Below are 25275 nucleotides of genomic sequence, written 5' to 3'. Positions count from 1 at the left end.
GATCAGTTTCAGTTCACAATTTAACATAATGATAGGTCTAAGAGTCAAAGGGATCACATAAACAAGACTAGTGTCTGCTAATACCAACTGAAATAATTAAAAAGGAGAGAACGATCCAACATGGGAAGCAGGATACACAGCAGACTCATAGAATGGCAGATGTCCTAAACAGCACTCTGGCCTCAGAATCAGCCCTTAAGGCATTTGGATCTGGCTGAAGAGCCCATGAGAGTATTTTAGGCATGGAAAGCCAAGACACTCTGGCAAAAAAAAAAAAAAAAAAAAAAAAAAAAAAAAAAAAAAAAAAAAAAAAAACTAACTAACTATATGAAAGATCTCTGTGAGTGAGATCCCAGTGGAAAGAACGGGCCATCAAAGAAGGAGGTACCTTTCTCTGAAGGGAGGAGAGAACTTCCACTTTGACTATGACCTTGTCTAAATAAGTTCAGTCAGTGAACTCAAAAGGCTTCCATAGCCTTGGCAACTCATGACAAGAGCCTCAGGTGATTGCTGATGCCATAAACAAGAGTGTCAATTTCTTAAGTCAACAACAGGAGTCACTGTGCACTTACTCCTCATGTAGGATCTCTGTCCTTAAGGTGCTGTACATTGTGATCTAATGCTATAACTAGTACTAAAACATTATTTTACACTTTGTGTTTCTGTGTGGGTGCAAACTGTTGAAATCTTTACTTAATATATGCTAAATTGATCTTCTATATATAAACAGAATTGAAAATGAATCTTGATGTGAATGGAAGGGGAGAGGGAGCGGGAGATGGGAGGGTTGTGGGTGGGAGGGAAGTTATGGGGGGAAAATCCATTTTAATCCATAAGCTCTACTTTGGAAATTTATATTCATTATATAAAAGTTAAAAAAAAGAAGATCAAGAAACTCCACATCAACAAAACACACAACCAAGTTAAGAAATGGGCAAAGGACATCAAAAGACATTTTTCAAAAGAGGAAATCCAAATAGCCAAACAGATGTATGAAAAAATGTTCAGGATCACTAGCCATCAGGGAAATGAAAGTCAAAATCACAATGAGGTTTCACCTCTGCCCAATTAGAATGGCTTTCATATAGAAATGAATAAAGAACAAATGCTGGTGAGGATGTGAGGAAAAAGGTACCCTAATCCAATGTTGGTGGAGATGTAAACTATTAAAACCACTATGGAAGACAGTTTGGAGATACCTCAGAAACAGGAATATAGACCCAGCCATCTCACTCCTGGGAATTTACACAAGGGAAATTAAATAAAAAAATAAATGGATATCTGCGCCCCCATGTTTATTGCAGCTCAATTCACAATAGCTAAGACATGGAATCAACCAAAATGCCCATCAACTGAACACTGGATAAAGAAATTATGGGATATGTACTCTACGGAATACTACACAGCAGTTTAAAAAAAAAAAGAAGTCCAGTCATTTGCAACCAAATGATGAATCTGTAACACATCATACTTAGTGAAATAAGGCAGTTCCAAGGTGACAAATACCATATATCTCCCTGATCTGTGATAACTAATAGAGCTCCTAAAAGGAAATCTGTAGAAGTGAAATTGACACTTTGAAAAGCAATGACTTGAACAGCCCTTGTCTTGATTGTCAAGGAACAGGTTTTTTTCTCCTAATGGACAATGGGACTGGGAATCAGCATGGGAGGAGGAGGTAGGTTGAGAGTGGTTGTGGGATGGCAGGTATGATGGGAATTATCACTATATTCCTAAAGTTGTACATATGAAATTTGTACGCATTAAACAAACAGTTTCTTTTGGGGGAAAATAGCAAATGTAGAAGTCACTTCAGAATATATATATACAGCAGTCAAAAACAATGAAATCAAGTTATTTGCAAAAAAATGGAGGAATATGGAAAACATCATGCTGAGTGAATTAAGCCAGTCCCAAAGGAACAAATATCATATGTTCTCCCTCATCAATGACAACTAACCAACCACAAAAAAGGAAACCTGTTGAAGTGGACACAATGAGAAACAGTGACTTGATCAGCCCTTGTTCTGACTGTTGATGTACAATGTAATACTTTATCCCTTTTAGTATTTTTTTGTTCTACTTAATACTATTAGTTGAACTCCTTAATTAACATACAATTATTCTTAGTTGCTGAAATTTAACTGAAAAGTTATCCCTGTTAAATATAACAGTGGGAATAAGAGAGGGAGGAGATGTACAATTTGGGACATGCTCAATCGGACTTGCCCCAAATGGTGGAGTTAGAAATGTGCCAGGGGATTCCAATACAATCCCATCAAGGTGGCATGTACCAATGCCATCTCACTAGTTCAAGTGACCAATTTCAGTTCACAATTGATCATAATGATAGGTCTGAGTCAAAAGGATCACATAAACAAGACTAGTGTCTGCTAATACTAACTGATAGAATTGAAAAGGGAGAGAACGATCCAACATGGGAAGTGGGATACACAGAAGACTCATAGAATGGCAAATCTCCTAAACAGCACTCTGGCCTCAGAATCAGCCCTTAAGGCATCTGGATCTGGCTGAAGAGCCCATGAGAGTATTTTAGGCATGGAAAGCCAAGACACTCTGGCAAAAAAAAAAAAAAAAAAAAAAAAAAAAAAAAAAAACTAAATTAAAGATCTCTGTGAGTGAGATCCCAGTGGAAAGAATGGGCCATCAAAGAAGGAGGTACCTTTCTCTGAAGGAAGGAGAGAACTTCCACTTTGACTATGACCCTGTCTAAATAAGATAGAAGTCAGTGAACTCAAGAGGCTTCCATAGCCTTGGAAACTCATGACAAGAGCCTAGGGAGATTTCTGATGCCATAAACAAGAGTGTCAATTTGTTGAGTCAACAACAGGAGTCACTGTGTACTTACCCTTCATGTGGGATCTCTGTCCTTAATGTGTTGTCCAATGTGAATTAATGTTATAATTAGTACTCAAACAGTATTTTTCACTTTGTGTTTCTATGTGGGTGCAAACTGATGAAATCTTAATATATACTAAATCGATCTTCTGTATATAAATTGAAAATGAATCTTGATGTGAATGGAATGGGAGAGAGAGTGGGAAATGGGAGGAGTGTGGGTGGGAGGGAAGTTATTGGGGGGGAAAGCCCTGTAATTCATAAACTGTACTTTGGAAATTACATTTACTAAATAAAAATTTGAAAAAAAGAATATATAATATACATATAAAAATATATCATTAGCAATGGCAAAGAAAATTGGAACTTGAAAAGAGAAAATTGTCAATAATAGTACTGGCATAGTTCTATAAACCAGGTTTTGAGCATAAATTGCTTGTGTATAAACACATATCCACACTATACACAGCAATTTTAGGCCTGTAAATCTGGATAGCAACAGTGATACATCTTTTGAAAAACTTTCCCTTATGATTCTGAGGCATATCACTGGTATGGAATGTTGGAGGCACAATGAAGTCAATGACCAGCATGAGCAGGCATCAACTTTTTTTCATTTTTATTGATAAAAATTATATTTTTATGGTATATAACATGGTATTTTAAAATATGTACATATTATGAAATGACAAAATCGAGCTAATTAATGTGAATTTCCTTACATATTTATTATTTTTGTGGTTATAACACTTAAAATATTCTTAGCAATCCTCAAGAATATTATACATTGTCCATTGTTTTTAACTACAGTTATCATACTGTACTTACTCCTCCTGTCTGACTGACATTTCATATCCTTTGATCAATTACCAAAACCTTCTCCTCTACCCCTGGCAACCACCATTCTACTCTCTACTTCTATGATTTCTACTTCTTTAGATTCTCATATGAGTGAGATCATGCTGTATTTGTCTTTCCATCCTGGCTTACTTCACTTAAACATAATGTCCTCTAGGTTCAATCACAATGTCACAAGTGACAGAATTCCCTTATTTTTTAAGGCTAAGTAGTATTCCATTATGCATATGCATCATGCTTTCTCAGTGCCTTCCTAACAGGCATCAGCTCTTAAGCTTCATATTTGGTATTTTCAAATGGGAAACATGATTCCACCCAAGAAATTAAAATCTAGTTGGAGAAACTGGACACCACAAGACAAACATTACTGTACTTTGGATTAAGTGCTAAATGATACTTACAGGCTATTTATGCTTTGGAAATTCAGAAGAGAGCTGATTTAGTTAGTAAAGAATTCATGAAAGGGTATTAGCTGTGCCTTGAAGCAGTGAGTCTAGGATAGCAGACATTTAGTCATGGTTAAGCCACAACACCTTCCCAGCCCATAGTAGACGTAGTAAGCACAGCAGTCCCTTTCCTACTGAACCCAGAGTGAACCTCTCAAAGCCCTTCTCACATCAGTATCCCATTCCAATTGGTAGCAGTTGGCTAGTACTACAAAATTCTTTGTCATCCCTGATACAAATATGCAGAAAGGAAATTTTAAAGCATTTTGGTCAGGAGCAAGAAATGTAAGCCAGAGTGGAGATAATTGAGTTCATAGCATATTTTCAGATTGGAAAGTAGAAAATACAGTGGAGAGCAACAGGACAAAAATTTAGAAAAGTGAGTCTGGTGCTGTAGTGCAGCAGGTTAAGCTGCCGTCTGCAGTGCCAGCATCCTACATAGGTGCTGCTCCACTTCTAATACAGCTCTCTTCTGTGGCTTGGGGAAGCAGTGGAAGAAGGCTCAAATCCTTGGACCCCTGCACCCGAGTGGGAGACCTGGAAGAAACTCTTGGTTACTGGTTTTGGATCTGCCTAGCTCCGGCCATTGTGGCCATTTGGGGAGTGAACCAGTGGGCAGAAGACCTTTCTCTCTGTCATGGCCTCTCTCTGGCTGTAGCTCTGCCTCTCAAATAAATAAATAAATCTTAAAAAACATTTAGAAAAGTAGATACAGTTCAGCTTGTTAGGAGCTGTGACATTGTCTCAAATGTATCATACAAATATTTGATTAGTACGGCAGTATTATCCAATACCTTGATTTTATGATATGCTTCTATACACATTCATCCACATTCTTTATGTCTTTTTTCTGTATCCTATCTCTTTTTATACTGTGTCACTCCCCAGGGCAGTAACTCCAGAAATATTTTCCCTGCTCTAAAGTCTCATCCCATCAGAAACTTTCTCTAGCCAAAAGTAAAAAAAGAAAAAAAAAGCATGAAAACACTGATGTAATTTAAAGCATTAGTACTCCTTGTTTCATGGGCACTGGCTTTTTTAATAGAGTACCAGAGGTCTTAAGCTGAGCAGAATTTCTCACTCTGGCATTGTACATTTTGAAGCAGATAAATCTTTTTTTTTTAACTTTTATTTTATGAATATAAATTTCCAATGTACAGCTTATGGATTACAATGGCTTCCCCCCCTATAACTTCCCTCCCACCTGCAACCCTCCCCTTTCCCTCTCCCTCCCCCCTTCCATTCACATCAAGATTCATTTTCAATTCTCTTTATATACAGAAGATCAGTTTAGCATATATTAAGTAAAGATTTCAACAGTTTGCACCCACATAGAAACACAAAGTGAAAAATACTGTTTCAGTACTAGTTATAGCATTAAATCACACTGTATAGCACATTAAGGACAGAGATCCTACATGAGGAGTAAGTGCACAGTGACTCTTGTTGTTGACTTAACAAATTGACACTCTTGTTTATGGCATCAGTAATCATCACCCGAGGCTCTTGTCATGAGTTGCCAAGGCTATGGAAGCCTTTTGAGTTCACCAACTCTGATCATATTTAGACAAGGTCGTAGTCAAAGTGGAAGTTCTCTCCTCCCTTCAGAGAAAGGTACCTCCTCCTTTGATGACCTGTTCTTTTCACTGGGATCTCACTCGCGGAGATCTTTCATTTAGGTTTGTTTTTTTTTTTTTTTTTGCCAGAGTGTTTTGGCTTTCCATGCCTGAAATACTCTCATGGGCTTTTCAGCCAGATCTGCATGGATCTGTTTGAGATTTTAATCTTATAATATTATAAAATTATAATTATAAATTATTAAATTTAATAAATTATAAAATTATAATCTTATAATCTGTAAGATTAAAATCTAAGTACAGAGACTGTGCACTACAGAAAAACATTACCACACATATAAGTAAGTATAAATGAAAGATACAAGTATAGATTACATATGTTAACCAAATTCTAAGCATTATTGACTAAATATTATGGATTACAGAAAAATTTAACTGCTAATCAAAGTTGATCAAGAGACATATTGGTATTCCAGAGAGGTTTTAAGTGTTGAGTATGGGTTCAAAGAGCCTGGATTTGCACTGTAGTTTCACCCTTCCTGGTTGTGTGGTTTGAAACCTATTGCTTAGACTCTCTGAGCCTCCATTATCTTGTCAGCACAATGAGTATAATAGTCTCCATCAGTAGGCTGACATAAGAAGATAGGAGGATTAAATGGATTCATCTGTGCAATGTGCTTAGACCATTAGCTGGCACACAGTAACTACCACAGAAGTGATTCCTATTATTACTCACTATAAAGAAAAGAGTTCAATGTGTCTGAGGTAGACTAATAGAAATGTTAGGAATGCTCACCCTGGAATCTGACCTGGGATCTGGTTGGTTGCATGACAGACCAAAATTGGGTGAGTCATGTAATCTTTTCTGAGTTTCAGTCTCCTCATCTGTACAATGTAATAATAATAACTGTGCCTACTTCTGAGGGTTGTTTGAAAAATAAAGCTAATGATATATGTTAAGTGCCTGGTGACATGTCTACTGTAGTACTTAATAAATATTATCTTCTAATATTTAAACATATATTAGAAACAGAGGGACAAAAGCAGGAAGAATTTATCTTCTACAGCCATATTAACAAGCACTTACTTAGAGCTCCCTTCGTACCATGCAGTCAGGGGTACAAAGGTGAACAAGAAGGCATGATTTCTGCCACAGAGAAGCCTAGGTTCTGAAAAGAATTTCCAAATTTCTAATAAATTTCCTAAATTTTGACAGTAGTTGTCACAAAGTGCATTATGTTAATTTATAGAGAACCTTACCAATAGCATATAATCTATTTGTGGTTCTCCTTCTGACTTCAAGTGCTTCCTCCACTTACCTGTTTATCCTCATGACAGGTATTACTGATATGGGTTATTAAAGTATGGTAATTCTAGTCGGAGAACTCAGAGGGCTTCCATAGCCTTGGAAACTCATGACTGGAGCATAGGGAGATTACTGATGCCATAGACAGGAGTGTCAATTGGTAAAGTCAACAACAGGAGTCACTGTGCACTTACTCCTCATGTAGGATCTCTATCCTTAATGTGCTGTACATTGAGATTTAATGCTATAACGAGTACTCAAACAATATATTTCACTTTGTGTTTCTATGGGGGTGCAAACTGTTGAAATCCTTACTTAATGCATACTAAACTGATCCTCTGTAAAAAAAAAAAAAAAAAAAAAAAAAAAAAGAAAGAAATTATCAATTCCCAACTTGACTCTCACTGGGATTAAACATGACAATAGGTCTGCTCTGATTTCATCATCATTTAAAAAAATCATCTATTATTTTTCACTTTATGTTTCTGTGTGGGAGCAAACTGTTGAAATCCATACTTAATGTATACTAAGCTGATCTTCTGTATATTAAGATAATCGAAAATGAATCTTGATGTGAATGGAAGGGGAGAGGGAGTGGGAAAGGGGAGGGTTGTGGGTGGGAGGGACGGTATAGGGGGAAAGCCATTGTAATCCATAAGTCGTACTTTGGAAATTTATATGCATTAAATAAAAGTTTAAAAAAAAAAAGTTAATAGAAAATGTGTACTATGGAAAAAACTATGCAGGGATTTAAATATTTTTGCACAAAGTACATATCTTTTAATTCCATTTTTCTACAATCTCAATATTCCTTGTGTATATATGCTAAGCAATCTCCTATGAATCCCATGTTGTTTTTGTACTACCCAGTATTCAATGTGAGTCTTAACCTACTTGTTCTAAGGTTATACATTATGACTAAAAAAAAAATAAAACATCACATCTGCAGTTGTTAAAAAAAAAAAAAAAAGTATGGTAATTCTTGGGGTTCACATTGTGGTACAGTTGGTTAAGTTGACACTTAAAATGCCTGCATCCCTTATTGAAATGCTGGTTTGAGTACTGGCTCCTCTGCTTCGGATCCAACATCCCACTTAATGTGTCTGGACAGACAGTAGATGATGGCCCACCACCACCCATGTGGGAAACCCTGATTGTGTTCCTGGCTCCTAACTTCAGCCTGACCCAGCCCTGGCGGTTTCAGGCATTTGGGAAGTGAACAAGATGATGTAAGATATCGCTCTGTCACTGTCGCTCTCATTCTGCCTTTCAAATAAAATAAATCATTTTTTAAAAGTACAGCAATTCTTGAAGGAGGTGCCCAACATTGTTCAGTTATGACACTATAAATGTATCATTTAGGAGTCAGAATGGATAAATTCTGTTTCTGTGACAAGAAAAACAGATTAAGAGGCAGGATGCTTGAGTTCTAATGCTAACTCTATCTTTATGGCTTGGACAAACTCTTCATCTCTTAGTGTCTCTTTGTTTCCACATAATTCATATGGGAATAATGACTTTTGGATATTCTATTTGCTGCTGTTCTACTTCACTACTTGACCATTGTAAAGTCTTAGGGGGAGAGGATGCATAGAGCTATTTCAAAAACAGCAGAGATGAAAGGCACCATGACAACTGAAGCTAAAAGTTCATAACAGGAGACCCATGAAGAGGATGTAAAGATATTTCTTGAAAGAGAGATAATTTTTAAAAATTCAATTATAAGTCATATGTGGAAATTCATGACGTAAATGATACTTTAATTAGTGAGTGCTCTCTGGGCTGCAGTGTGACAAGACCAGCTTTGCAGAAAGGAACAACTACAACTGAAAGGGCATGTGATTTTTACTATAGAGGAAGGCAGCAGTAGCTTCCTACTGCAAGAGCGAGGTTGACGTCTGTTGTGCCGGGAAATATTAGCAACCTTCTTTTCTTCTCTTCTCTGGATGTTGAGTGATCTGGGATGAAAAACTAACAAGCCTGTCAAATTTGAAGGCTCGGCTTTTCTGACAGAAGGTCTGCTGGACTTTCTTATCAAGAGAGCCTTTATGCAGTAACTGGAACTCTCTCCCTCAGAAAGGAAACGGAGCTCATCAGAATCCCTGGACCCTTGACTTAGGGGGCATGCTGTCTCCGATGAAGGTCTTTTGATCAGGGAGCTTTTTTATTCAGATTTGACTGCACATTATGGCTAATCAATACCTCGCAACTGTCCAAGCCCCCAGTCAGACACGCTTCTCTCCGTCAGGCAGGGAGGCCTCCTAATTGAGGAAAAGTCAGAGACCTAGGCACCAAGCCCTCAGGCCATAGTCCAGCGCCCACTCTCTTTTCATAGCATTCTAGAGATGGTGGAAATAAAATTTAGAGACATGACAGGCACAGCCAAAGAGGATCAATTCCTGTCACTTGCCACCAGTGTTTACTGCTTCCCTAGGTCTTCAGAGGGTGTTTTTCCTTCATAGCTTAGGGGAACTTAACCTTTTAAAAATGGGAAGATGGTTTCTTCATGAATTTTAAATTATTTTTATCTCTAATGTCTAGTATTGTTGATTAGATTAAAATGATTATTTGCTTTCTTCCCCTAGACACCAGTTTTTTTTTTTTTTCAGTCACTGGTGAGGAAAAATGTAAATTGGTACTGGTATGAGTGGCTCCTGACTGAAGGAAACCTATTAGTAACAATGCACCTCAAGAAAAGAGCATGTTCTCATGAACCCAGTGTTGAACAGGAAATTGAGGCAAAATTCTGTTCTCAAATTTGTCACTTATATCCACCAACTCTTGACTTATCCAGAGGGGATTATGGAAGTTCAAATATCTGAGTGAAAATTTAAAATATCTGATCATTATTTATAGTTATTTCTTAGTATCCAAATTCTATTTTCATAAAATATCTGCAAAGGAAATTTTTTTCAGTTTTCATCTGCTTGTTTGAATATCTTTCAAAAACAACTTAATTTCTCTGTAACTATATCAGATAAGAAAACACTATAAGATATTTACATAAGAATTCTTGGTTCACCAATAAGTTTATATAATTTTATTGCATTTTGTGACCAATAAACAAAAATGTTTCAAAATGCTAATATTTGTCTAGGTTTACGACAGCTTAATGAATACATAAGGACCTGTATCTTCACCCTCAAAATTACTGTCACTTGAGTGAAAAATTAGTGAATTCGACAATTAAACTGATTTAGCTGTTTCCTGTTCTCTCTGCCATATATTTATATACAAATGAAACTGACTGGGTGTTGAATAAACACAGGTGTCAACATTTTCTAGCTGACAAGATGAAATTTTCAAACCTCCCAACAGACAATTTGCAACAAGAAATTCAGATGAAGTCTCTATTCTTTTCTTTTACTCTGAAAAGAAATTTTTACTCACACTAGGTAAGTTGCATTTACAAAACATAATCTGGGACTTAATGAAATTTTACAGAATATTTAAGGAATTAAATAACTAGTATTTTGGGTTAAGTGATTAAGAAGTTATTCTTCCTCCACGAAGTTTTTAGCTATGAAATTTTTCTAAAACACATTACACAATTATGCTTTAGTTAGAATAGCATGCTGAATGGAATATACAGGTCCTTTGGGCCTGGGATCATTATTTTTAACACCATCTCTCCCCAAACAGAAATGTGAGCATAAAGTTCTGGAAAATTTAGTAGCATGAATATCAATTCTCTGGACATACCCCATAATCTCTATTAAACTCCTGCGTTGTCCACTTAATTTGTTTCCATGCGCTTTTTTCCCCTGGGTTGAATGCAAAAAAAAAAAAAAAAGAGGGAAATTTCTAGTTAATAATGTCATCATCATTAATCTAGACTTCTATGCTGTATGTCTACATATTTAACCAAGATTTGTATAAGATGAGCAATTTTTATCAGTTGAAAAAATATGTAAAACCAAACCAGCTTCAAAGAAACCTGACTCTAAGTAGAACAAAACACCTTCTGGGAGATAGAGTGCTCACCGGGTATAAGATAGCTGACCTTGGGTGTGCTATTCCAATGATTCATAGAAGATATCCATACTTAATAATAGCTCTTCTTGAATTCCTGGAATACATCATCTATCTCCTCTGGGTTTAGAAAAGATCTCTATGTTCTAACTTAAGTACCTATCATTACATTTTTATAAAAACTCCTGTATATGCTTTAATTTTTGGAATTTTTGTGTTGCTGAAAATAACAGTACAAAAGGGTCTTCAGTGGTGAAGCGTTATCTCAGTGTAGTAGCCCTCTCTCCTCTAGTCTCAGTTTGATACTTGATCTCCTACTTAGTCTAGAATTTGGAAGATGGCATTGTAGTTTGAGGCTCCTATTATACCTGTCTACTTTTTCTATAAGATTCCATTAATTACATTCTATTCTTTCCCCTTTGATATCTCATTAAAATCTTATAAATGATCATGCAGTGACCTTGAAGGCTATGCATAATACATGAAAGTAAACCTGCAGTAAAATGTATTCTTTCACTCCTGACTGGCTACATCCCACACTTCTTTTCCTCTCCCAAGTGAATCCAATTGGGAAAGTTTTGCTAACTGAGCCAAGGTATGTGAGGATGTGCACATCTCTCAGCTCCAGTATCTTTCTTAGTCATGACAGCTGCAATATGTTAATGGCTTCTGTTTGGACGTGATGGCCTGGTAACTACTTAGGGTACTATGCTAATTAACATTGGATGGCAACAACAGGTGCAAATGTCATTTTACATTAGCATCATGCACATGCAAAAATAACTAGCAGCTCAGAAGCAAGCCAAGAAAATGTTAACTTGAGTCAGCAGCCTTGCAGTCTCTGAGTATAGTCTTTAATACCCATGATTAAAGGATTCACAGACTGTTATTGCTTTTTTTTATTATTCCTGCAAGGATGGTATTTCTGAATATATGGCGATGTCTTCATAAGCTTTTTAAAGATACGTTTCAAGAAAATGCACTTCTATAGCAGATAAAGTAAGATACACAAGGTCTCTATTTATGAAGGTTTCCTTATTGAATAAAAGTTCTGCTGAGCTACATTTATTGCATCGTGCACCTTCTGAAATGCACATGGTTTTGTACAGAGTGAAATCATATTAGTTTGCATGGGGGATTTTCCCAGGAGATTTATTATATTTTATTTATTTATTTGTGTATTTATTTAGAGGTTGGTCCTTCTTGAATCACATTTTTCTTGTATTCTAATGAAATTTAACAAAAGGGGAAACAGATTCCTCCTACTTAAGGCACTACTGTATTAAATTTAATGCTGAAATAGGATCTTTCTTTACCCTAGTAAATGGAAAATTCTCATACTAACATTTTAAATAACATTCATTCTGTAAAACAATTTGTCATAATTAATATCAAATTATTTTGCACATGTTTAATAATGATCTAATGATCACTAATTTATCATGCAAAATAATACCCTAAAAGGAAGTTTGATTATTTAATATTTTTTCAAAAAATTCTAGTTTGAGATTTGCATCATACAATCCAATAACACTGGAGATTTAAAAAGAAAAGTGAGATAATCCTGATGACAACACAAACCCTGTGGACTGAATTGGCTACCCCAGTCTGCTACTAACTAGCTGGGAAACATTGGCCAAGCCACTTTCTCTCTGACCCTCAGTTTCCTTATCTGTAGAAAAGGGATATTGGAAACATTTCAGGTGATAAGGAACTGCAATAGGGGTTCTGAATTGAATTCAAATTAGAAGGACTTGCACTTTGTTTGCAACTCTGACATGGCAGCACTAAGTATCCCATAATTATGTTTACATGTCAATGGCATTCGAACTTTGTAGCTAGTCTAAAGCTGGGTCAATGTCAGGTCTACCTTTTAATTTAAACAGCAATGATTGAGCATATTATGTGTTCACCATGTGAGGCAAATGTTACAGTACAGCAATTAAGCTGCATCTTAGGATGCCATGGTTTAGCCCCACCTCTGTCCACTATCCAACTTCCTGCTAATTCTCACCCTGGGAGGCAACAGGTGATGGCACCAAGTGCTTGGGTCCTAATTTCACCCTAGCCCAGCCCAGGCTGATGAAAGTATTTGGGGAGTGAAAGACCTCTCTTTCTCCCTGTCTCTTTCTTTCTCTTGCTTCCCCTTCCTTTCAAATAAGTGAAAAAATACACTGGATATGTGAATAAATTTTCAGTAGTTCTAAAACCATTTTGTTCCAGAACCCAACAGACTATTGTTTATATTATTTACAGTATTAGAAATTAAAATTGAGGGGCTGGCGATGTGGTGTAGCGGGAAAAGCCGCCACCTCCAGTGCCAGCATTCCATATGGGCGCCGGTTCATTTCCTAGCTGCTCCACTTCTGATCCAGCTCTCTGCTATGGCCTGGGAAAGCAGTAGAAGATGGCCCAAGTCCCTGGGCCCCTGCACCCACGTAGGAATACACGGAGGAAGCTCCTGGCTTCTGGCTTCGGATTGGCGCAGCTCAGGCCATTGTGGACAACTGTGTAACTCTGATTTTCAAATAAATAAATAAATCCTTTTTAAAAAAGAAATTAAAATTGAGAAATATTTAAATTATTAACATGTTATCATTTTATTTTTTTTAACTTTTATTTAATGAATATAAATTTCCAAAGTACAGAATATGGATTACAATGGCTTTCACCCTCCCACCCGCAACCCTCCCCTTTCCCGCTCCCTCTCCCCTTCCATTCACATCGAGATTCATTTTCAATTCTCTTTATATACAGATCAGTTTAGAATATATTAAGTAAAGATTTCAACAGTTTGCACCCACACAGAAACACAAAGTGAAAAATACTGTTTCAGTACTAGTTATAGCATTAAATCACACTGTATAGCACATTAAGGACAGAGATCCTACATGAGGAGTAAGTGCACAGTGACTCCTGTTGTTGACTTAACAAATTGACACTCTTGTTTATGGCATCAGTAATCATCACCCGAGGCTCTTGTCATGAATTGCCAAGGCTATGGAAGCCTTTTGAGTTCACCAACTCTGATCATATTTAGACAAGGCCATGGTCAAAGTGGAAGTTCTCTCCTCCCTTCAGAGAAAGGTACTTCCTTCTTTGATGACCTGTTCTTTCCACTGGGATCTCACTCATGGAGATCTTTCATTTAGGTCATTTTTTTTTTTTTTTGACAGAGTGTCTTGGCTTTCCATGCCTGAAATACTCTCATGGGCTTTTCAGCCAGATCCAAATGCCTTAAGGGCTGATTCTGAGGCCAGAGTGCTGTTTAGGACATCCGCCATTCTATGAGTCTGCTGTGTATCCCGCTTCCCATGTTGGGAAGACACAGGAGACCTCGAATAGCTAAAGCAATCTTGTACAACAAAAACAAAGCCAGACATCACAATACCAGATCTCAGGACATACTACAGGGCAGTTGTAATCAAAACAGCATGGTACTGGTACAGAAACAGATGGATAGACCAATGGAACAGAATTGAAACACCAGAAATCAACCCAAACATCTACAGCCAACTTATATTTGATCAAGGATCTAAAACCTACTCCTGGAGCAAGGACAGTCTATTCAATAAATGGTGCTGGGAAAACTGGATTTCCACATGCAGAAGCATGAAGCAAGACCCCTACCTTACACCTTACACAAAAATCCACTCAACGTGGATTAAAGACCTAAATCTACGACTTGATACCATCAAATTACTAGAGAACATTGGAGAAACCCTGCAAGATATTGGCACTGGAAAAGACTTCCTGGAAAAGACCCTGGAGGCGCAGTCTCTCACCAGGCTGCCAAGGTTACCGAGTTTGTGTACTCCGTGAGTTCTCTCACCCACCCTCAGATTTTCACAGCCTCAGTTCGTTAGCTCCACACTTTCACTAGGTTCTAAGGTTTTTCTGCTTGGCTGATGGCAGGCGCCGCTTTACGTATGTCCAAAATGGTGCCTGCTCTTTGTCTTGCTCGGCTTTGTAAGGTGAGTGGAGAGAGAGGCTCGTGTCCATGCCAGTTCCCCTTATTTATTCATTTTTTTCTCTCCTCCAGTCAGCCTGGTGAACTTTCCCCAGCGGGGCTTCAAGCCTCATTCTCTCTAGGCTCTTTCTGCCTTTCCTCACCAATGTCTCGGTTACCGAGGTTTTTGTCTCACCTCCACTTCCAGCGCTGGCGCGCAGACTCCGCAGCTGGGCTTCCGTGCCGTGGGCGTCCTTGCTCTCCCCGTAGGTCTTCCATGTCACATCCACTAGATCTGGAAGAGTTTCCTCTGCAACTTTTTCCCGAGCCTTTTCCTGAGACTACAGTAACTCCATTTTTATAAACTATCTTTTCCCAGACTATCAGTGCACACCCTCACTATTCCGCCATCTTGGCTCTACCCCCGAGTGAGAGCTTTATCTAAGAGAGAGAGAGGGGGTAAATCTGGGTTCACACCGAGCACCAGGAACCAGCCACGTGGAGGAGCATCTAGACCAGGAAGCCTAGGGTGGGTGGCCCAAAAGCCACATGCCTTGGAGGCGCAGGGCTACAGCAAGCCCCCTCCTGGCAAGAGGCCAGGGAAGCAGAAAAAATTATCATTTTAAACAATAAGAAACTCACTATGTGATGTAATAGGTAGCATGTTTTTACAAAAACCTATATTTTCCAAACAAAATTTTTGTAAAAAAGAGCAATTTTTACACTGTCTTAATCTCTTCAAGTTCTATCTTAATAGAAGACAGAAAGATGTTCATTTCTGCCTCTGCAAGCACATTGTTTTGGGACTTCACAGATCTCCTAAAATAGTCAAAAGGACTTCCAAAGGTCCCCAGACCATACTTAGAGAACCACTGAACTATGAATCTCTAATAAAGCAGAATGAAAACACTTGGCAGTTTGTTGGAAACATGAATAAATGCATATCATATGCATTGTGAAGAGCCAAAAAGACAAAAGCATGTGATATAAATCATTAGCCAGCTCGTAAAGAATCAAATTCCAGCACCTTCAAGAGACCCGTACTATGTTATTAAAAGTCATCAATTAATATCTTTAGAAAGGATTTACAGAGAACTTAAGAATATAGATTTTAGCATTAGATACAACTGGGTTCAAATCCTATGTCTTACTTGTATAAGCAAATTAACCTCTCCACTTTATTTTTCTTTTTGGAACCATGGAAATAATCACTCTGACTCAAAGTACTGCCATAAAAATTAAATAGGATAGTGCAAGTGACGTATTTAGCAGTGTCTCACATAGAGTAAACCTCAATGAATCCCAATGATTAGCAGAAGGAGACAGAGAGGTAGGACCTTCCTATTTTAAAGGCTACTCATTTTACAACCTTGATAATATTATGATCCTATGAAGTCATAATTGCTGCTCTAATGCAGTCCAGTTCAAACACACACACACACACACACACACACACACACACAAACACACACACACAAATAAAAATAAATGCCAAGGAATTCCACTTTTCACTTCTAATATTTTTTTTGACAGGCAGAGTGGACAGTGAGAGAGAGAGACAGAGAGAAAGGTCTTCCTTTACAGTTGGTTCACCCTCCAATGGCCGCCACGGCCGGCACACCGCGCTGATCCGTTGGCAGGAGCCAGGTACTTACCCTGGTCTCCCATGGGGTGCAGGGCCCAAGTATTTGGGCCATCCTCCACTGCACTCCCGGGCCATAGCAGAGAGCTGGCCTGGAAGAGGGGCAACTGGGACAGAATCCGGCGCCCCGACCTGGACTAGAACCCAGTGTGCCGGCACCGCAAGGTGGAGGATTAGCCTAGTGAGCCGCGGCGCCGGCTTCACTTCTAATTTTTGAAATGCTCAAAAAGAAATCCATTCACAATCACCCAGCTAAATTTCTCATATCTTGTTTTCCTAGCCAGTTATTTTACTTCATCTCACATAAATCCATACTATCTCCCATCATTCCCTAACTCATTTTGCTGTTGTCCACCACCTTCATACTTTTGCCACTTCTGGTGCACTGCTTTCTCTCTTTTCCAGGGACCTTTCTCCCAATCTCCTCTCAGACCTGTTCTCTCCCTGTCTGTCCTCTGTTGTGAATATCCAAACTCAGTCACCACTCTGGCCAAAACAGAATTCCTGAAAAGAAGGATTAAGGAACAGAGAGGGCCTGAGAAGTGGGATTGAGTTGAAGGAAGACAAAATAACAAGTCTGTGAACATTCCCGTGTTCAATAATTTTATAAAGTTCCAGCTTCCACTAATTTTAAGATATTTTATTTATTTGAAAGTCAGAGTTACACAGAGAGAGGAGAGGCCGTGAGAAAGAGAGGACTTCACCCCCCAGTTGGCTGCAATGGCTGGAGCTGCACCAATCTGAAGCCAGGAGCCAGAAGCTTCTTCCAGGTCTCTCATGTGAGTGCAGGGACCTAAGGGCTTGGGCCATATTCTACTGCTTTCCCAAGCCACAGCAGAGAGCTGGATTGGAAGTGAAGCAGCAGGGACTCAAACTGGGGCTCATATTGGGATGATGGCACTGCAGTCAGCAGCTTTACCCACTACATCACAGTGCTGGCCCCTCCACAGATATTTTTAAGATTGATTTATTTATTTGAAAGACAGAGTTACACAGAGAGAGAATGAGAGGTAGAGAGAAAGAGAGAGAGGTTTTCCATCCGTTGGTTCACTCCCCATTTGGCTGCAATTGCCAGAGCTGTGCCGATCCGAAGCCAGGAGCCAGGAGCTTCCTCCGGATCTTCCCATGTGGGTTTGCCTACCCAAGCTACAGTAGAGAGCTGGATTGGAAGTGGAGCAGCCAAGATTCAAACTGGCACTCATATGGGATGTTGGCATTGCAACCAGAGGCTTAGCCCACTCTGCCACAGTGCCAGCTCTATCCACAAATATTGACTGCATACCTTCTATATGTCCATTGCTCTGCCAGGTATTAGAATAAGAGAATTCATCTCAAGAAATTGAGTATGGTGGGAGATAAACTGAAAACTTACAAATGTAAAGCCAAGACAGAAATGAACAACTAAGAAAAGATTGGGGACCTTCCTATAAAGGCTGTTTTCTGAAATTCCTATATTAAAAAAGTCCTCCCTGAAATTCATGCAAATGCTTTTTTGAGTATTTATTTAATAAGAGGGGAGAGAAAGAAAGAGAAAGTCAGAGAGGAGGAGATAGCCCTTATCTACTATTTTATTGCCCAAATGTCCACTAGGTCAAATTGCTCACTCTTTGAGTTTTATTTTCTTATTAAACATGGGAATATTAGAGGAAGATGATAGAATGAATAGATAGCAGACTGACACATCAATGAAATATTGAGCAAAGGGCCTTTGTATATTTACTCCAAAACACAGAGTAAATTAGCCCTATACATTACTACTTTAAGTGATGCAAGATAATAATTTTTGAAGTAGATTCTAATATATTTTTTCATATTTGGCCTACCCTGTCTCCTTGTGAGTTCCCATCCATTGAAGCACCGGTATGTCTCACTTAGAGATCAATGGTATTCTAAATAGAAAGCAGATTTTACTCAGTTTTGAGTTTCAAGTTTGAATTTTTTCTAAGACTATAGCCTTAAAAGTCAGATTTGTTGAAAAAAAAAATGGATTTCCTAAATTCCAGCAGCACTAGCACATTGCAAAGGCAAAACAAACCTGAGCAATTCCAGCACAGGGGAGTAGAGAAAACAGGCAGGGTAGAACTTCTGACCAGGTTCCCACAACTACAGAAGGAAATAAAAGTTTGCCCAATGAGGAAAGAAAATGAGAAGACGGGAGGAACCCTTGAACACACGCATGTCCTCAAGAGTCCCAATCATTGTGTGCCAGAGCCCCTTCCATCTGTTCCTCTATCAATCTCCCCCTCGCTACTCAGAGAGGTCAGAAAAGACTTCACCTCTCTGAGTTTCCATCGCCTCCTCTGTGAAGTGCAGGGAAGAGAATATGACTGAATTCAGAGGGTTCTTATGAGGACTGTATGAGATAGCATGTGTAGAGTGCCAGAACCGGTGTCAGGCACATGGTACTCACTTAACAATGGTTAACTGTCATTGCTAACAGTGTTACTATTATTGTTGTTATTATTTTTAAAAAGATTTTATTTATTTTATTTCAGAGTTAGAGTTACAGACAGGGAGAGAAGAGACAGAGAAATAGGTCTTCCTTCTGTTGGTTCACTCCCCAGATGGCCCCAATGGCTGGAGCTGCGCCAATCTGAAGCCAGGAGTCAGGAGCTTCCTCCAGATCTCCCACGTGGCTGCAGGGGCCCAGGGACTTGGGCCATTTTGTACTGCTTTCCCTGGCCATTGCAGAGAGCTGGACTGGAAGAGGAGCAGCCAGGACTAGAACTGGTGCCCTTATTGAATGCTGGTGCCTCAGGTGGAGGATTAACCTACTACACCACAGCGCCAGCCCCTGTGTTACTATTTTTATTCACACTTAGTTGTGGTATGTCATCCGCTTCAGTCACAGGTTTGAGAAGAGAAATCAGAGAGATGACTGGAAGGTAAATAATAAGGTGTTGGGAAAGAATTCTGTAGGTTAGTAAACACTATTTTTTCCATTTATTTTTGTTTATTTTCATTTCATTTGAAAGACACATCCTCTATCCAACTCTTTGATTTATTCAACTGAATATTAATGGAGCATCTAACAGGATTATCTCTGAGCAGGGTGCAAACTTAGTGACTGCAAATAACCAGTTGGATCCTCACAAAACCCACCTGCCCCTGGCAGGAAAAAAAAAAAAAAAAACAAGAATGCTCTGTTAAACTCCAGGGAGCAGAGCTACCTTCTTGCTTCCTGCAGCAGTGTTCTCCACTTGTGTGCCACTCTTCTGGTCAACACTGAGGACCAGCAGAGGTTGTCCACAAACCTCTTCCTTCTTTTCCTTCCACCCTGTGACCTCTTTACCTTCTCTACCGTGCCCCTTCCCCCACCAACTGAGCAAATCCAAAGTAGAATGGAGGGTCTGGTCCTGTATAGGTATATTCAGAGACAATCATGAGTCAGGCAAGGCACTGCAGGATTTTCAAGAAAGAATTTTAAGCCTTTTTGTAAAATCTGGAGTTTTCTTTGCAAGAAAAAATAAATCATCCCAAATGTGCTCTAAAAGTTTCACTATTTTGAAGTAGAAGTTTTGAAATACACAATTGGATCAGGACCTAGTAATTCTCATTATTGTTTCCTCCCGTGTGCTCTGATAATTGCAGTAACTCTAATTGCAATTTTCATTTCTATCAACTCCAATAATTTCACTCAATCTGTTCCTCACTAGATGATTGTAGCAATAATACACCTAGGATGGAAGAACTCTCTGTGTCTACTTATGGACACCTGGGAATAACCAAAAGTGAAGGAGTTATTGCTGAGAACTGTTTTTTTTTTAACTTTTATTTAATGAATATAAATTTCCAAAGTACAGCTTATGGATTACAATGGCTTCCCCACCATAACATCCCTCTCACCCGCAACCCTCCCCTTTCCCACTCCCTCTCCCCTTCCATTCACATCAAGATTCATTTTCAATTCTCTTTATATACAGAAGATCAGTTTAGCATACATTAAGTAAAGATTTCAACAGTTTGCTCCCACACAGAAACATAAAGTGAAAAATACTGTTTGAGTACTAGTTATAGCATTAAATCTCAATGTACAGCACACTAAGGACAGAGCTCCTACATGAGAAGTAAGTGCACAGTGACTCCTGTTGTTGACTTAACAAATTGACACTCTTGTCTATGGCATCAGTAATCACCCTAGACTCTTGTCATGAGCTGCCAAGGCTATGGAAGCCCCCTGAGTTCACCGACTCTGATCATATTTAGACAAGGCCATGGTCAAAGTGGAAGTTCTCTCCTCCCTTCAGAGAAAGGTACCTCCTTCTTTGATGACCCGGAGAACTGTTTTCTTGCTGTGGTTTATTTCTTTGTCTTACACTTAGGTTTGCCACTGAAAACTACCCTCTTAGAATTATTTTTCCATTAAATAGAAGGTTTGAGTTTATTTCATATATAAATAGGCTTCCCCTTGGTCAGATGTGTGTGTGATGAGAGGCTGACACAAATCACTTTCACTTTGCACTCTTTCACACACTACCCCATACCACACCCATGCACCAGCTGACCCTCTAAAGGGGCACTAACTAGGAGGGAAAATGAGGTGAAAGAGAAAGGAAGAGCAGAAATAGAATGGTAGTAGTAGTAGCTTATCTACTGTTACCTACAGATACTGACAAAATGCCCATTGATCAAGCCCAAATTGCATATTTCAAGAGAATTTTTGCAGTGAATCATCCAGTCTGACCAATTTACTAATATATTTTTAGTTTTTAAATTTTCTTATTTATTTAAGAAGTAGAGGGACAGCCAGACAGATTTCCATCTACTGGTTCACTCCCCAATACCTTCAACAGCTGGGGCTCCACTGGGCTGAACCCAGGAGCCAGGAGCCAGAAGCAATCCAGGACTCTAATGTGGGTGAAAGGGACCCAAGTACTTGGGCTATCATCTACTGCTTCCCAGGGTTCACGTCACTAGGAAGCTGGAATCAGAAATGGAGCCAAGAACTAAACCTGGGCACTGATGTGAGATGCAGGTATCCCAAGTATTAGCTTGACCACTGAGCCAATGCCCACCCCTCATTTGATCTTTTAAAAATACAGACTTTATTATGTACTTTTTAAGGTTGTAACTTAATTTCAAAGCGAGAATATTGATGTTAAAACGATTACCCACTCCCCCCCATCTCTCTTTAATAATTAAATCTCACTGGATTTTTCTAAATAAATAGCCCAACATCTTATCCCAAATGAAATCTACTACAATTTCTGAGATGAAATTTCCTGGCTGTTTATATTTGAACATTTTACTGACAGTTTTGGTTACTATCATTGTATAACAAATTAACCCAAAGCTCAGCAGGAAACACAAGAATTTTATAAGGATAACAGATTCTGTGGATCAGTAGTTCAGACGCAGTTCTGAGGGAATGGCTTGTATCTGCTATGTGGTGTCTGGATTGCCAGACAGAATACTCACGGCCGAGGGTTGAAGTCACCAGCAGCATCTTCATTCGCGTTCTTGGTGCTCAGTTCTTGGAACTCAACTAGAACTGCTGGTGAGTGCACCCACACAGGCTTCTCCCTGTGCCCTGGGCTTCCTCACAGTGTGGAGGCCTCAGGGTGATCAGACTCTCAGGGTTCCGAAAGTGAGTGTCTTGGCAACCAGGTGAGAGCTGTGCTGTCTTCTATGACCACATTTCAGAAATCACATTGTATTCACTTGTACCACATTCCACCAGTTTCAAGCAACGCACAAGCTAGCACAGATTTGAGGAGAGGAAAATCTGATTCCACTTCCTTGGAGGCCAATGGCAAGGCTGTAGAAGAACAGTTAGAACAGAAAATTGTGCAGCAGCGATCTTTGGAACATACACCCTGCCCACTGGATTTAATAAACAACAAGGATTTATCACTGAACCCATTCATTATACACCATGGTATATTATGATTCCAGGTTATTGATTTGGTTTCTCACTTTTCAGTCCGTTGTTTGGCAGCTGGAAGATCAAGAAACACATCATTATCCCCTTTGTAAAATATTCCTTTTCATTAAAAAAAAATTGATAAATGAATGTTGGTGAGAAACAATGTAACAAGTAGAGGTTCCTCAATTATGCTTCTGAACAGCTTGATGAAGGATACTATTTTGTGAAAATACAAAAGAAAAGTGTATTTTAGGATTTTTCTGTCTGTGTCATTGAAAGGAAAGATTCAGCTTAAAGAGTATGAGAAGGGCAGTGTTAAAAGATTGCAGTGAGGACCATCCAGCTCTTAAGCCATATTCAGAAAATTTTGGACTAAAATAAAAAACACAAGATGTGTGAAGATGTGCATACGAATAAGAGTTTCTACGGGACAAATAGCATTAGAATATTGCACTAAAAAAATGTCGGATTCCCTAAAATGTTTAAGAAGTATGTGTGCTCTGAGAAGAAGTTTGGCTCTATGTATGTAATTACTAATTTTTGTAATCTCTTGCATTTTGGATATTATTTGGCAATATAACACAGAAATGTTAAGCTCTCATGTATACTTTTAATAATTATATGACTTTAAAGCAATGGTTTAAGAGGAAATTAAGAGATATGCTTTGCACTTCAAACCCACCACATATTAGTAAGCACTGCTGAGCCAAAAGTTAACATGCCACATCCTAATAAAATGTTATCCTTTAAAGCACTGAACAACTCCAAGTCCTAGAAAAAAGTCTTCTTCAAGAATGGATATTTAGCTAATGGAATTATAACTCCTTGCCTTGGCTTATGAATTGTGCTTGCTAAAGACAGCTTTCTCAGGAACCTGTGCAGCATTTACGGGGCTTTTAACTCAAAGAGCCAAACCCTGGCTGGAACCACTAATACCAAGCACATATTATTTTCATGCACTTCCATTTGTGTGTGCAAATACCCATATTTGCTCATGGAAATTGCACAGGCAAGGAGATTATAATTTAGAAAAAGGACAACGCTATTCAGCATGCACCAATGCATGAAAAAATACATGCTTTCAGTGCATGCAGATAGCCCACTCTGTGAGCATTTCAAGAAGGGAAAAAATTATTGTGCTTGTGTGCATGACGGGTGAGCTGACAAATAATGAGGATGCATTTAAAGGAACCTTCTAAAAGTTACCATTTTCACAGTAATTTCATTCTAGTTTTGCTTATATAATTCTGTATTATTTTTCAGCTTAGAAAAAAAATCTAGCTGGGAACAAGAATTACCTACTCTATTTCCTTTTCTTTAATTTCCAGCGTCAGTTTTCATGGTTATTTTTGCTCATTGTTTCTGCTTCCTGTGAAAATATGAGTGTGGATAGCTCTTTTTTTGCCTAGTTGGAAGATATTCCATAGTATGAAAACCAGCCTCTCTTGCTTCTGCTACCATAATTAACTTTGTTAATTCTGATGTTTTCTCTTTCTATTTCACTCCATCTCCTTCCTTATCTAAATAGTGACTGATTGTCTCTCTGTAGCACTCATTATTTTATCTTCTTAAAGAAGGGATTGACTGGAAATTATATTGGAGACTAAAATATTGATGCGCCTCAGCATCTTTGTATGATGCTTTTGTGAGTTTGGGTTTCTCCAGCAGTCACATTTGCAGCAAGTAGAGTCAATGTGTAGTAACAACATAAATATCACCATTCTTACTTTCCAATAGCTCAGACCTCTGCAAAGTCCTAATCTTCACTAGCTTCAGGATATCTCCAACCTGTCAGTGTGATTACCCACTATGCTATAGCTGTTGGATGCACCGCTACACCATTTCACTTTTGTTGTATGCCACTGTCCACATGGTGCATGCATCTTCATCTGCCAGGAGCTATCTCTGGATGCTGCTGTCTCCACGTACACACCACAGCCTTCTATCACTGATAATATATCTGGCCCCATGAAGATCCAGGGTTATGGGTTGTTGTTTTGAGCACTGAACAAGAATGTGTATCCTCACGTATGACATTATGTTAGATGGTTGCTACAGAAAAAGTATGTTTGTGCCTCTAAACCTTGCCAAACAGGTCTCTTCATTTTAATTTACAGATCCTGCTCATGAGTCAAAATAAGACTCAGACACTAGTCCAGATGATACACGGAGGAGACTTTTCTGTGTCAAAAGACACTACTATCCAAGAAATGTCCAGAATATCCTAGGTGGTGGGGTTGGATCAAGCCTCTCATGCATGACAACCTCTCTGCACTAGATGAGTTATTATTGTGAAGTCTCTAGATCCTTCCAAAAATAGATTTTTAGTGGGCCATTCCCACCAATCCAGTTGACAGACTCACACACATTTTTTAACCTCAGCAATCAACACACCCTGGGATTTACTTAATGCCCCTGCCACACATTGCATTCTTTTCTATTGGTTCTTCTATCTAAAGTAATTATTTACCTCATTGGTTCTCTGAGGTATGGGGATAATATTAGATTCAAAATCTCTAGGGGAGTTCTGTCATTTTACAAGTTATTAAAAGTCACTTTTCTTATGCTATAAGAAAAAATGAAGGGCAAGAGAAGGAGACAGAGACAAATGAAGAGAGAAAATTTAGAGACTGAATAACTGACTACAAGAACTGACTAGCAGAGCTAGTATCGGGGTTGTCACCTCACATGTCACCACTCTGAGGAGAATCACCACACCAGAGCCACAAGAGAATTCAGAGAAAGGGGCAAAAAGAAAACTCATGTAAATGTCAGTCTCTTTGCTTGGAAAGCACTCATG

The 25275-nt window shown here is 38.7% G+C and overlaps 1 long non-coding RNA gene across 1 annotated transcript in view; it reads right to left on the bottom strand.

Annotated features, from left to right (window-relative positions):
• Positions 1-20493: 20493 nt before the first annotated feature.
• Positions 20494-25275, bottom strand: part of LOC127492110 (uncharacterized) — a 165750-nt gene continuing 160968 nt past the window's right edge. The window contains exon 3 of the long non-coding RNA XR_007921162.2: positions 20494-22367. This is a non-coding gene — a long non-coding RNA (uncharacterized lncRNA). The remainder of the gene's footprint in view (positions 22368-25275) is intronic.

The sequence above is a fragment of the Oryctolagus cuniculus genome, chromosome 9 (genome assembly GCF_964237555.1).
Source record: "Oryctolagus cuniculus chromosome 9, mOryCun1.1, whole genome shotgun sequence".
Lineage (NCBI taxonomy): Eukaryota > Metazoa > Chordata > Mammalia > Lagomorpha > Leporidae > Oryctolagus > Oryctolagus cuniculus.
This window is presented reverse-complemented; position numbering and strand designations above follow the sequence as displayed.